Consider the following 13,319-nt stretch of genomic DNA (forward strand, 5'->3'; position numbering starts at 1 on the left):
GTAATCCCGAATGAAACGGCGGTAGAAGTTTGCAAACCCAAGAAACCGTTGCAACTGCACCCTGGACGTCGGTTGAGTCAATCCACCACTGCTTTCACCTTTCCAGGATCCATCTGAACATTGCCCTCAGCAATGACATATCCCAGAAAGGTGATAGAAGAGTGGTGGAACTCACACTTCTCTGCTTGCATGAACAATTGGTTCTCCAGGAGGCGCTGAAGGACCTGTCTGACATGGAGTACAGGTTCTTGGGCAGATCGGGTGAAAAAAACAGAATGTCGTCCAGGTAGACGAACACAAACCGGTTTAGCATGTCCCAAAGCACATCATTGACCAAAGCCTGGAAGGTCATGGTGGCATGACCTGGCACTCATAATGTCCACTGGCTGTGTTGAAGGCTGTCTTCCACTCATCCCCCTCGCATTTCTGACCCCAAGGTGGTGTAGTGCCTGGGAGAAGATCAATGGCACAATCATAAGGATGGTGCGGGGGAAGGGAAGTAGCACATGCCTTGCTAAACACTTCCAGGAGGTCATGGTATTCCGTGGGGATAACAGAGACGTCCACAGTCTTGCTAACCTCCTGAGGAAGACGACTAGGAGAAGGCTGTGCTGCTTGAAGGCAGTGGGAATGGCAAAATGGGCTCCAACCCAGGATGGAGCTTGTGGTCCAGTCAATCACAGGATTGTGTTTTTGGAGCCAGGAAAATCCCAAAACAACCGGAACAAGTGGAGATGCAATGAGGAGGAACTGTATGGTCTCACTGTGGTTACCAGAAACCTGTAGTTGAACGAGCACAGTACTATGGGTGACTTCCCCTATGGAGCGGCCATCCAGTGCCAGTGCCCTAGCATCCATGGGGACAAAGAGAGGCTGAGAGGGAATACCAAGCTCCGAAACAATTGTGGCATCCATAAGATTCTCATCAGCCCCAGAGTCAATGAGCACTCAGAGACTTAGATTGGTCTCCCCACAGCACAAGCACAAAAAAGGGTGTGCGGGTGATGGGAATTAGGGAACTCCAGGTCTGACTCACCATAGTACTGGTACCCACTATGGACAAGGGTTTCCTAATAGGACAGGTAAAATGTGCTGCCCCTCCACAGTACAGACAACAGTTATTATTCATCCTCCGTGAGCGCTCCCAAACTGATAGCCTAGTTCTCCCCAACTGCATAGACTCAAGAGCAGCTATGTCATCCTTTACCTTCTCAGATTATCCGTGCAGAAAAGTATCAAAAAGAGACTCCAGATTCCAGGCACTCTCGGTGGCCAACGTGCGAAAGTCCACCGCGTAGTCTGCCACACTACGGGACTTTTGACGTAAGTCAAGCAGTTTGCTGGCCGCCTTTATCCCGGATACCGGAGACTCAAACTTCTCACCTCTGAAAGTAGTCCAGAGTCAGGCAGGGGTCAAAACCGGGAAGACTATCAAAAAGAGAATAGCGAAAGGAGAACGGGGAAAACACAATAGTTGACTTGACAAACATACAAGACGAACTGGCACAGCGAGACAGGAAATACATGGATAAATACACTGGGGGAAATAAGGGACACCTGGAGGGGGTGGAGACAATCACAAGGACAAGTGAAACAGATCAGGGTGTGACACTCCAAGAAGCAGTGCATGCTTTTGCTTCCAGGAAGGCCAGGCGAGTCAACTTGTCTTTGAAAAGGTAAGCGTTGATCATAAACTCGCAATAATTCTATCACTGAGTAATTTGTAAGATTACTTAATTATCTATTGCCTGTTTGTTATATAATGTTTAGACTTAAATAGACTACATCCTAATCTCTCTCTCTCTCTCTCTCTCTCTGATTATTTGATTTCAGGATCATGGACAGCTACTGAGAGACAACATCGCTGACTGCAATGCAGCACCACAGCAGCGAAAGAGGCCACTCTAGGCGGGCCACGAAATGAAGAAATGCTGAAACTGATGTTCGACAATCAAATTCGATATGCAAATAAACAAAATTCGTTAAGGCTGGGTCATTGGGCTCCCGACTGGCGCAGTGGTCTAATGCACTGCATCTCAGTGCACAGAGGTGTCACTGCAGTCCCTGGTTCGAATTCAGGCTGTATCACATCCGGCCGTGTTTGGGAGTCCCATAGGGTGGCGCACAATTGGCCCAGCGTCGTCTGGGTTTTGCCGGGGTAGGCTGTCATTGTAAATAAGAATTTGTTCTTAACTGACTTGGCTGGTTAAATACATGTTTTTTAAAAAAATACATTGACAGAAAGCTTATTTTAAACTGATCTAGCGAAACGAGCCCCGCCATGCATTTATGAAAGCACTTGTTTCCAAAGCTCAAATGATCTTACTCTGTTTTACAGGTCTACAGGAATATTAAAATACATGTTAAATATGTTCTATAAAAGTGTTATTTTTATTGTTATTGTAACAATAATGGGGTCGTACCATGTGTGATAACAGGTGTCACATTATTAGTAAGAAACTTGTTTTCCTACTATAGGCACTAGGTTGCATAGTGATTGCAACATTGTAACTCTCCGATGCAGGGGTTAAAGTAAAATTCCTTTTTGCCCGGTGAGGGACCTCCTATATGTGGACGCACGCACTAAACATTTTTATTGGCCTAATCATAAAATTACATATATAATTGGATCCTTTGTCATATAGAATTGGAGCCTATTTCTTCCTATTCAAAAACGTGGTTGTCCTACCTATTTCATTATCCACCTTTCTTTTGAGACATTTTCAGGCCAACATTTTCTTTTGATTGCAAGCTGTTTTTCCCCAATCAACGCACACAGAAATATAAAAACAAATTTAATAGAGACATTGGTGATTTCATCAATGTAATCAGATTTGAAATATTAGGCTATGTTATTGACATTGAACGGATTATGTAGCCTACTAACCAGATGTGTTAAAACAAATGTTTAATTTGTGGCACAGGCATATGGATTGGGCTGCTATTGTAGCTGAGAAAAAAATGGCCAAACCTGTTGCCGACCCTCTGCTATAGTTTTATATAGTTTGGTGTTTGTTTTTTGTCTTGCAGCTTGCTTTTTGTTTTGCCTAAGGCGGCAGAACGTCCAGGTCCGGCCCTGGGGGGGCAAACGCAAGTGTGGCTTGAATCTACTTTAGTACATGCTGTCAAAAGTCTACATTCTGCAATTTGGACGGAAGAAAAAGCCACCTAATTTTGTTGACAAAATTGTACAGAAAACAGCGCTACCGTGCTACTCTTTTTACAGTTTTATTAACTCAGCGGAGAACGTTACATCTCTCCATTCAGCGCCACTCTAATCTTGAGGGGCGTTTCATTAAAACGCGCATCCAATCCTCTTGGTCCCTTACATAACTAGACCAATCATATGCTTCAATGTGCCGCGGTTTACACTGCTATGGCAGGACAGGACAATGATACAGGTTCCAGTCGCAGATGCTCCGATTTCATGACGATTTGAAGTAGCCTACAGTTGAAAAGTTCACAATGGATTTATAAAAATAAAAGCAGTACTTTTTAATGCTTGAGATATGAGGTGTGCCGTGTGAGGGTTAAAAGAGAGTTAAATGCGTGTGTCTCACGGCCAATGCGTGAGCGTTGGCAGCTCTGCATTGCATTTAGTTGCAATAGCTGGCCACGCGATGGCAGGCACAGATAAGGGTTTGTGCCTGAAGTATATGGAGCTAGATCTGAGAATTATTAGACCGAACATTGACAGGCCTACGACAAGAAAACATGAAATTACATTAAATATAACATGATGATATGACATTAAACCTGAATTAATACAACTGTTTAAGTTTAATGATAATATTTTTGGCATAGAATATAAACTGCTCACTGTTTTCTTTAGTTTCCCTTTATTTAACTAGGCAGGTCAGTTAAGAACAAATTCTTAGTTTAAATGACAGCCTAGGAACAGTGGGTTAACTGCCTTGTTCAGGGGCAGAACGACAGATTTTTACCTTGTCAGCGCAAGGATTCAATCTTGCAATCTTCCAGTTACTAGTCCAACACTAACCATTTGGCTACCTATCTATATCTAGCTGAGAAGCTATTCTCTAGTATTGTCATTATATGACCAGTCTGTATAGTGTTCCATAGGTTTGTGGTTAAGTGTGTTTATGTACTATCTTTTAGTCTTTCTGTTACCTTTATTTTTACCAGGAAGTCTGGTTGTGTGTTAGGAGGGGGGTTGGGTGTGTGGACTTGCAGGGCCTGGCAACAAGTTGACTCTTCCTCTCTTTTGAAAAAGTTGAACAAAGCAGTGTCTTTTGAGCTTTTGATGAAGAATGGCTGCATTCTCATTCATCACCTTGCCATACTGTCTAGCACACACACGCGCGCACACACAGTCTTGTACAGCTAACCTTGTGGGGGGGGACACAATTCAGTCCCATTCAAAATCCTTATTTCCCTAACCCTAAACCTAACCCTAACCCGTACCCTTACCCGTACCCTTACCCTTACCCTTACCCTTACCCTAACCCTAACCTTAACCTTAACCCTAACCCTAATGCTAACCTTAACTCAAAAACCCAACCTTAACCCTAAACCTAACCCCAGCTCCTAATCCGAAAACTAACCCTAGGTCCTAACCCTAAACCCTTAGGTTCAGTGTGTCAAATCGGAGGGGCTTGTTGTCCGGACCTCTGGCAGTCTCTATGGGGGTGCCACGGGGTTGAATCCTCGGGCCGACTCTCTTCTCTGTATACATCAATGATGTTGCTCTTGCTGCTTGTGATTCTCTGATCCATCTCTACGCAGACGACACCATTCTGTATACCTCTGGCCCTTCTTTGGACATTGTGTTAACTAACCTCCAGACGAGCTTCAATGCCATACAACTCTCCTTCCATGGCCTCCAACTGCTCTTAAATGCAAGCAAAACTAAATGCATGCTCTTCAACCGATCACTGCCCACACCTACCCACCCGTCCAGCATAACTACTCTGGACGGTTCTGACTTAGAATATGTTGACAACTACAAATATCTAGGTGTCTGGTTATACTGTAAACTCTCCTTCCAGACTCACATTAAGCATCTCCAATCCAAAATTAAATCTAGAATCGGCTTCCTATTTCGCAAGAAAGCATCCTTCACTCATGCTGCCAAACATACCCTCGTAAAACTGACTATCCTACCGAACCTTGACTTCGGCGATGTCATTTACAGAATAACCTCCAACACTCTACTCAGCAAATTGGATGCAGTCTATCACAGTGCCATCCGTTTTGTCACCAAAACCCCATGTACTACCCACCACTGCGACCTGTATGCTCTCATTGGCTGGCGCTCACTTCATATCCTTCGCCAAACCCACTAGCTCCAGGTCATCTATAAGTCGTTGCTAGGTAAAGCCCCGCCTTATCTCAGCTCACTGGTCACCATAGCATCACCCACCCGCAGCATGCGCTCCAGCAGGTATAAATCACTGGTAACCCCCAAAGCCAATTCCTCCTTCGGCCGCCTTTCCTTCCAGTTCTCTGCTGCCAATGACTGGAACGAACTGCAAAAATCACTGAAGCTGGAGACTCATGTCTCCCTCACTAGCTTTAAGCACCAGCTGTCAGAGCAGCTTACAGATCACTGCACCTGTACATAGCCAATCTGTAAATAGCCCATCCAACTACCTCATCACCATATTGTTATTTATTTTGCTACTTTGCACCCCAGTATCGTTACTTGCACACTCATCTTCTGCACATCTATCACCCCAGTGTTTAATTTGCCATACTGTAATAATTTCGCCACTATGGCCTATTCATTGCCTCACCCCATTTATCCTACCTCATTTGCACACACTGTATGCAGACTTTCTCTATTGTATTATTGACTGTATGTTTGTTTATTCCATGTGTAACTCTGTGTTGTTGTTTGTGTCGCACTGCTTTGCTTTATCTTGGCCAGGTCGCAGTTGTAAATGAGAAGTTGTTCTCAATTAGCCTACCTGGTTAAAGAAAGGTGAAAAAAATATATATATATATTTAAAAAAAAAATGTAATTCTAACCTTAACCCTACAACCCCTAGAAATGTTATTTGACCTCGTGGGGACTAACAAAATGTCCCCAGTTGGTCAAATTTTTGTTTGTTTACTATTCTTCTGGAGACTTCTGGTCACCACAAGAATAGTTAAACACGTCCACACACACACACTCACACGCACACACACACACACACACACACACACACACACACACACACACACACACACACACACACACACACACACACACACACACACATTCAAAGCACAGAATGGAGGGGAGGACCGCCCAAGGACAACAGGTGATAAATGATAGAGCCCTCCACAACCACTATTTCCCCTGGTTCCTCCCTGCCTTTGTTCTGCCCTGTCAGATTCCCCCTCAACCTCCCCAGCCCTGTTTAAAAGGCCTTTTCACTGACATTAAAGAGAGAAGGAAGCGCAAGGCACAACGTCGTGTGGGGGCACGGATGTTTTCTTAAGGTGGTCTCTACTCGACTACACACCGTCTGAGGTGTGGGGGGAGGGAAAAAATGTATGTTTTTCCTTCTGTGGAAAACCCTCTGGAGCTCTACTGCACACCCTGTCTCTTATCTTCTACCCCCTCTCCCTGTTCTCCTATCTCAATGCTGTCTCCAGGGCCCGACCATTTAAAACAATGTTTTTTAAATGTTCTGAGAATGAAAGTGACATTTTAGCATGTTCTGGGAATTTACATGTTTAGGTTGCAGGAAGGTTGAGAACATTTTACTTTAAACCTGGGAGGTTTTATTAACGTTCTGAGAAAGTAATTTATTGGATCATAGATTATTTGAAGGTAATTAAATAACGTTCTGAGAACATGTTTCAATAAGACTTTTAATAACATTGCTAGCTTAGGGTAACTGTTTGAAACTCTCTGCACAGGTACAACACATTTACATGAATTTGCTTAAGCATTCATTAATCATGCAAACACACATTTCTTTTTTATTGTGGCACGGCATCAGTGAGATTCAAACCTTTGATCTTCTGTCCTCTATCCATGGAAGTAGTCCACTGCGCCACCAGGATGGAGCTAGCATGCCAGGTTCTCTTTGTACTCATACAAACTGTTTATCTATTCAGACACCATTTCAAAGTAAACAAGCGCTCATTAAGATCAGGTGGGGCCAATTAGGAGGTGCGGCCAATACACCTGAACACACTTAACAAGATAGAGAATAGCGAGAGTTTTGTTGACGCTGAGAACAGAATGTATATGTTTTTCAATAACATTCTTAGAACGTTCTTTAAACATTACTCATGTTTTCTTGTGTTTTTTTTATGGAAAGTTATCTTAATGTTTTGAGAACAGGACTTTAAATAGAACCACGAGGAAACCTGCAGAAAACGTTATGCTGAAGTACTGAAATTCCCACAGAAATACGTTGTTCCTTAATGTTCTCTGAACGTTCTGAGAACACAGTACCTTGGGTGCTTGAGTAAAATCACTGTGAAAGCCAAGCCAAGCCAATAAGAAAGCCATATTGCAACCTTGTGATATTTGTTTTGTTTGCTCTATAACCCATTCGTTCATACGCCCCCGTGATATACAGTAAGGCCATGACAACAAAAAGGCAACAGTCACACAGTGGCAGAATATGCTTAGTTTAATACTCTGAAAACAAACCTAAAGATAATAAAAACAATTTAGTCCAATCAGTGTTGCTAAATACCATGTGGCTGTCCATGATACTGATTTCTGTCTTTGCGTGTGTGTGTCTGTGCGTGCGTTAAACTTCAATCGTCTCAGGCCAGTAGCACAATATATTAATTTATGGCTAGATCAGAATCGCCGTCATAATCATTGGCCTGTACAGAGAATTAAGTCAAAACCACAAGTCCAAATCCCCATCTCCATCCATGGTTTAGGAAAGGGACGGTTTAGCAAGCTAGCTACTGCAGGACATCTACACAAGTACACCAGAAACAGTGTCTGACAATGATGACGTTTTGCTGAGGATGTGATTTGATTGTGTGAAGCCAAATCCAAACTGGCCTCCTTTGCTGTGCCAGGACAACCCACAGTTGAGCTCAGCTCAACACTGATTATCTAATTATTATAATTGTTTTATCAAGGGAGGCCAATGCTTGCTGGCATCAATTAATTAAATGCTACAGCGGCAACATGTCATTCTCTTTTGTTCCAGACAGCATCAGATACATGGGCTACAGATACTGAGACAGCAGTGTACTGTTTCCCTCGCTCAGAGGATTTCTCCAGTGAGATTCAGCCACTTGCGAATTGATGTAAAATTATGAAAACACAGAGAGGCGAAAGATGAATGATTTTTATAATTGTTTATTTTATTGGTCAAACATTTGGGGAAGCCTGGCTTCCCTTGGCATCCATGAATACACACCACTGTGAAAACATGACTTTAAATAGAACCATGAGGAAACCTGTAGGAAGTGTTATGCTGAAGTATTGAAATTCCCACAGAAGAACATTGTTTCTTAACATTCAAAGCAAAATTTGAGAACATTACTTTAAATAGAAACACGAGGAAACCTGGTGGAAATGTTTTGCTGAAGTATGGGAATTCCTACAGGAGAACGTTGTTTCTTAACATTCTCTGAACTATGAGAACATTCCCAATGTCAAACCAGTTGGAGAACATTCATAGAACATTACCAAAAATTACATAAAATTTAACCATGTTTGAAATTTTAGGAAACGTTCTGTTAAAGTAATGAAATACCAAAATAATGTTATTTTGTGAAGTTCCTTAAATGTGCTGAGAATGGTCCAAAGCCAAGCAACTATCCTGCACCATTCCCAGAATGTTGTGGGAAGGCTGTATGCAAAATAACCATAGGACGACGACGCTCTCACCAAGCTCTAAGAAACATATGGTTCTCAGAACATTATGTGCTAGCTGGGTATGGTTCTCAGAACATTGTGTGCTAGCTGGGTATAGTTCTCAGAACATTGTGTGATAGCTGGTTATAATTCTCAGAACGTTATGTGCTAGCTGGGTATGGTTCTCAGAACATTGTGTGCTAGCTGGGTATAGTTCTCAGAACATTGTGTGCTAGCTGGGTATGGTTCTCAGAACATTGTGTGCTAGCTGGTTATAGTTCTCAGAACATTATGTGCTAGCTGAAAGGCCCCCTTCAGGCTCAGACAATCACACAAGATCCATGGTGTTAACAACAATGAGTCATTTTCCACTGTAGAACCACAGTGAATCACCCCAGGTGAGCGGCACAGAGTACTTGGCAGACATGGCTATAAACAACAAGGTATACATTTCATTAGTCATCCCAGCAACACAGTGAAACACCTGCTGTTTATAGAGAGACAAAGTGGTTGTGGAATAAATAGCTGTGATGATATGTGCTTTGTATATGTACACATATTGTACATATTGTATGTACTCTATATTGAAAGCATTGTCAAAGCTCTGAGCTCTCTGGAGGCCGTGCGGAAAGGAACAGAAGGACTCAAATCGAACGTATTTTCTGTCAGAGTAGTGAGTGGAGACACCATTAGGGGTGAGAGAATAGAGCTGCTCTGAGTTGCCCTGAAGGGGTGTATTTACCAAGCCTTCTGCTTGTGTAACACTGCGGGTCAGTGTGGCGCATGCCACAGCATCTAGTAGCCTATCTACTCCACTAGCTTCATCCACAGAGGAGGCCACGGAGGAGCATAGAAATGCGAGGAGAGGAAAATGACACCTTAACAAAGACAAATATCTTTGAAGAAGAAATGTCGCAAAATAAAGAGCGCGCAAGCAGGCTTGAAAGTCATTCCGTGGGTCACTGTAAATTGGAGAGTCAAACGGAAAGCCCGTATTTGGAATGTACTGTGAATCGGCTGTCATCCATTTCTAGTTCCCTTTTTCTATAAGCCTACCATTTCACCACTGAGGGGTTAAAACTTGAAAGGCTTTGGGCCTTAGCTTCCACGTCACCTCTCTTTCTTATGTACAGAGCTTATCACCACTTTATAAAAGGTCTCCTTTAGAAAATAGATTCCTTATCTCCTTTATCTCAATAAGACTTCCTGTTTAAATAAAGGTGTAAAAGAAGATTAGAGGTGGTTTATGCTTGAAGTCGGCGGTAGGAAGCTCTGCACTGCCAGAGCTGCACGTGGGACCCTGCTGTAGCAACAAGATCAGAATAGGATCAGAATAGGTAGGGTTCTGGTTATGCCCCATACTGATACCCCCCATTGATGCTTACATTCTCACAAGAGAGTCTGACTTTTGATTGGAGGGACTGGCACCTGGTTTGAGATGGTTGTTTTCTGTTGGACACGCTGCTATCTGGCATCTGATTGGAGGAGCTGGTTTGAGAAACTAGCTTCTACTTTGAGAATCTGACTTTTGGAGAGAAGGTCACAACAGGAAGAAACTATGCTGTTGATGCAAGGGCTCCAAAATAGGACCGAGGCATCGGAACCTACCCGGAGATCTATTATATTTATTCAACAGGAAAAGCCATTATGTTTATTTTGCCACCCTTGAATGCCTGGACTTTTATCTATTCCTTAGATTTATTTGTATTTTTATGTGTTTTGGGGGGCTGTTAATGGTCCACTGAATAGCACTTCTTTATAGATGATAATCGACTGAATATGGACGTGTGTTTAAGTTGAAAAGAACAATACTACAAGAAGAAAGGAACACACGAGGCATGGTAATTTACAATGTAAACAGCAGGTGTTGTTGCTGGCTCTCGTCTCACCTGAAGTTCCTGCTTTCCCTTCTGGTTCAGTAAGATTAGTGATCCTAGGCCATGGCCGGCGATGGGTCCAAGGGGGCATTGATGTGAGGGTTAAGGTGGCACCATAGGACAGTGGTGTGAAGGGTACAAAGGGGTAAAGACAACACACAAAGCAAATGGCAAATTTGATAGGGTAAGTGTACCTTAATAGCCCACGTACCCATTAAGCTCACTTCCATCTTTGGATTCAAATAAAAATAACAAAAACAAACATTTTCCTCCGATAAACACATTTTTCAGATAGTTTTAGTATCTTCTCGGATAAGTGATCATACTTTATGTAAAATTAAGAGATGAATGTGCTAATATCTCTACATGATAGCATAGCCAATTGAAAATATGGGTTTTTCATGCTAGGAGTCATGCCTGCATGTCAAAGTCACACAGTGGCAACATAACTTGGTGAACTACAACAAGATAACATACAGTATTTCAGGCATTCACGGCTTACATCTTTGAATGCATTTTGTCTTATTTTCCTGTTAAATTGTTAAACATAGATGCCATTTTTGTAAATTTGACATTTCTCTCAGGTGGGCTTAAATGAAAGGGTACAGTAGCGCAACAAGCACACCCTCTATACAGAATGTAAATGTCAAAAAATACATATGGTTCAATATGATCAATAATATTGTAGTCTATAGTGTATATTTATATCCCAAATTTGTGTATGTTTATTAAAAACGAAACAGAAATAATATCTGATTTACATACCCCCTTAGTCAATATACAGTGGGGAGAACAAGTATTTGATACACTGCCGATTTTGCAGGTTTTCCTACTTACAAAGCATGTAGAGGTCTGTCATTTTTATCATAGGTACACTTCAACTGTGAGAGACGGAATCTAAAACAAAAATCCAGAAAATCACATTGTATGATTTTTAAGTAATTAATTTGCATTTTATTGCATGACATAAGTATTTGATCACCTACCAACCAGTAAGAATTCCGGCTCTCACAGACCTGTTAGTTTTTCTTTAAGAAGCCCTCCTGTTCTCCACTCATTACCTGTATTAACTGCACCTGTTTGAACTCGTTACCTGTATAAAAGACACCTGTCCACACACTCAATCAAACAGACTCCAACCTCTCCACAATGGCCAAGACCAGAGAGCTGTGTAAGGACATCAGGGATACAATTGTAGACCTGCACAAGGCTGGGATGGGCTACAGGACAATAGCCAAGCAGCTTGGTGAGAAGGCAACAACTGTTGGCACAATTATTAGAAAATGGAAGAAGTTCAAGATGACGGTCAATCACCCTCGGTCTGGGGCTCCATGCAAGATCTCACCTCGTGGGGCATCAATGATCATGAGGAATGTGAGGGATCAGCCCAGAACTACACGGCAGGACCTGGTCAATGACCTGAAGAGAGCTGGGACCACAGTCTCAAAGAAAACCATTAGTAACACACTACGCCGTCATGGATTAAAATCCTGCAGCGCACGCAAGGTCCCCCTGCTCAAGCCAGCGCATGTCCAGGCCCGTCTGAAGTTTGCCAATGACCATCTGGATGATCCAGAGGAGGAATGGGAGAAGGTCATGTGGTCTGATGAGACAAAAATAGAGCTTTTTGCTCTAAACTCCACTCGCCGTGTTTGGAGGAATAGAAGGATGAGTACAACCCCAAGAACACCATCCCAACCGTGAAGCATGGAGGTGGAAACATCATTCTTTGGGGATGCTTTTCTGCAAAGGGGACAGGACGACTGCACCGTATTGAAGGGAGGATGGATGGGGCCATGTATCGCGAGATCTTGACCAACAACCTCCTTCCCTCAGTAAGAGCATTGAAGATGGGTCGTGGCTGGGTCTTCCAGCATGACAACGACCCGAAACACACAGCCAGGGCAACTAAGGAGTGGCTCCGTAAGAAGCATCTCAAGGTCCTGGAGTGGCCTAGCCAGTCTCCAGACCTGAACCCAATAGAAAATCTTTGGAGGGAGCCGAAAGTCCGTATTGCCCAGCGACAGCCCCGAAACCTGAAGGATCTGGAGAAGGTCTGTATGGAGGAATGGGCCAAAATCCCTGCTGCAGTGTGTGCAAACCTGGTCAAGAACTACAGGAAACGTATGATCTCTGTAATTGCAAACTAAGGTTTCTGTACCAAATATTCAGTTCTGCTTTTCTGATGTATCAAATACTTATGTCATGCAATAAAATGCAAATTAATTAATTAAAAATCATACAATGTGATTTTCTGGATTTTTGTTTTAGATTCCTTCTCTCACAGTTGAAGTGTACCTATGATAAAAATTACAGACCTCTACATGCTTTGTAAGTAGGACAACCTGCAAAATTGTCAGTGTATCAAATACTTGTTCTCCCCACTGTATGTTAGAATTACCTTTTGCAGCGATTACAGCTGTGAGTCTTTTTGGGTAAGTCTTTAAGAGCTTTGCATACCAGGATTGTTCAATATTTGCACATTATTCTTTTTTCATATTCTTCAAGCTCTGTCAAGTTGGTTGTTGATCATTGCTTTCAAGTCTTACCATAGATTTTCAAGCCGATTTCATTCAAAACTGTAACTAGGCCACTCAGAAACATTCAATGTTGTCTTGGTAAGCAACTCCAGTGTATATTTACCCTTGTGT

The 13,319-nt window shown here is 42.6% G+C and overlaps 1 long non-coding RNA gene across 1 annotated transcript; it reads left to right on the forward strand.

The window, feature by feature from the left end:
- Nucleotides 1-1,559: 1,559 nt before the first annotated feature.
- On the forward strand, nt 1,560-2,382 carry LOC139549158 (uncharacterized). The gene is made up of 2 exons (XR_011669841.1): nt 1,560-1,676; nt 1,834-2,382. It is a non-coding gene; the product is annotated as an uncharacterized lncRNA (long non-coding RNA).
- The last annotated feature ends 10,937 nt before the right edge of the window (nt 2,383-13,319 follow it).

The sequence above is a fragment of the Salvelinus alpinus genome, chromosome 22, assembly GCF_045679555.1.
Source record: "Salvelinus alpinus chromosome 22, SLU_Salpinus.1, whole genome shotgun sequence".
Taxonomy (NCBI): domain Eukaryota; kingdom Metazoa; phylum Chordata; class Actinopteri; order Salmoniformes; family Salmonidae; genus Salvelinus; species Salvelinus alpinus.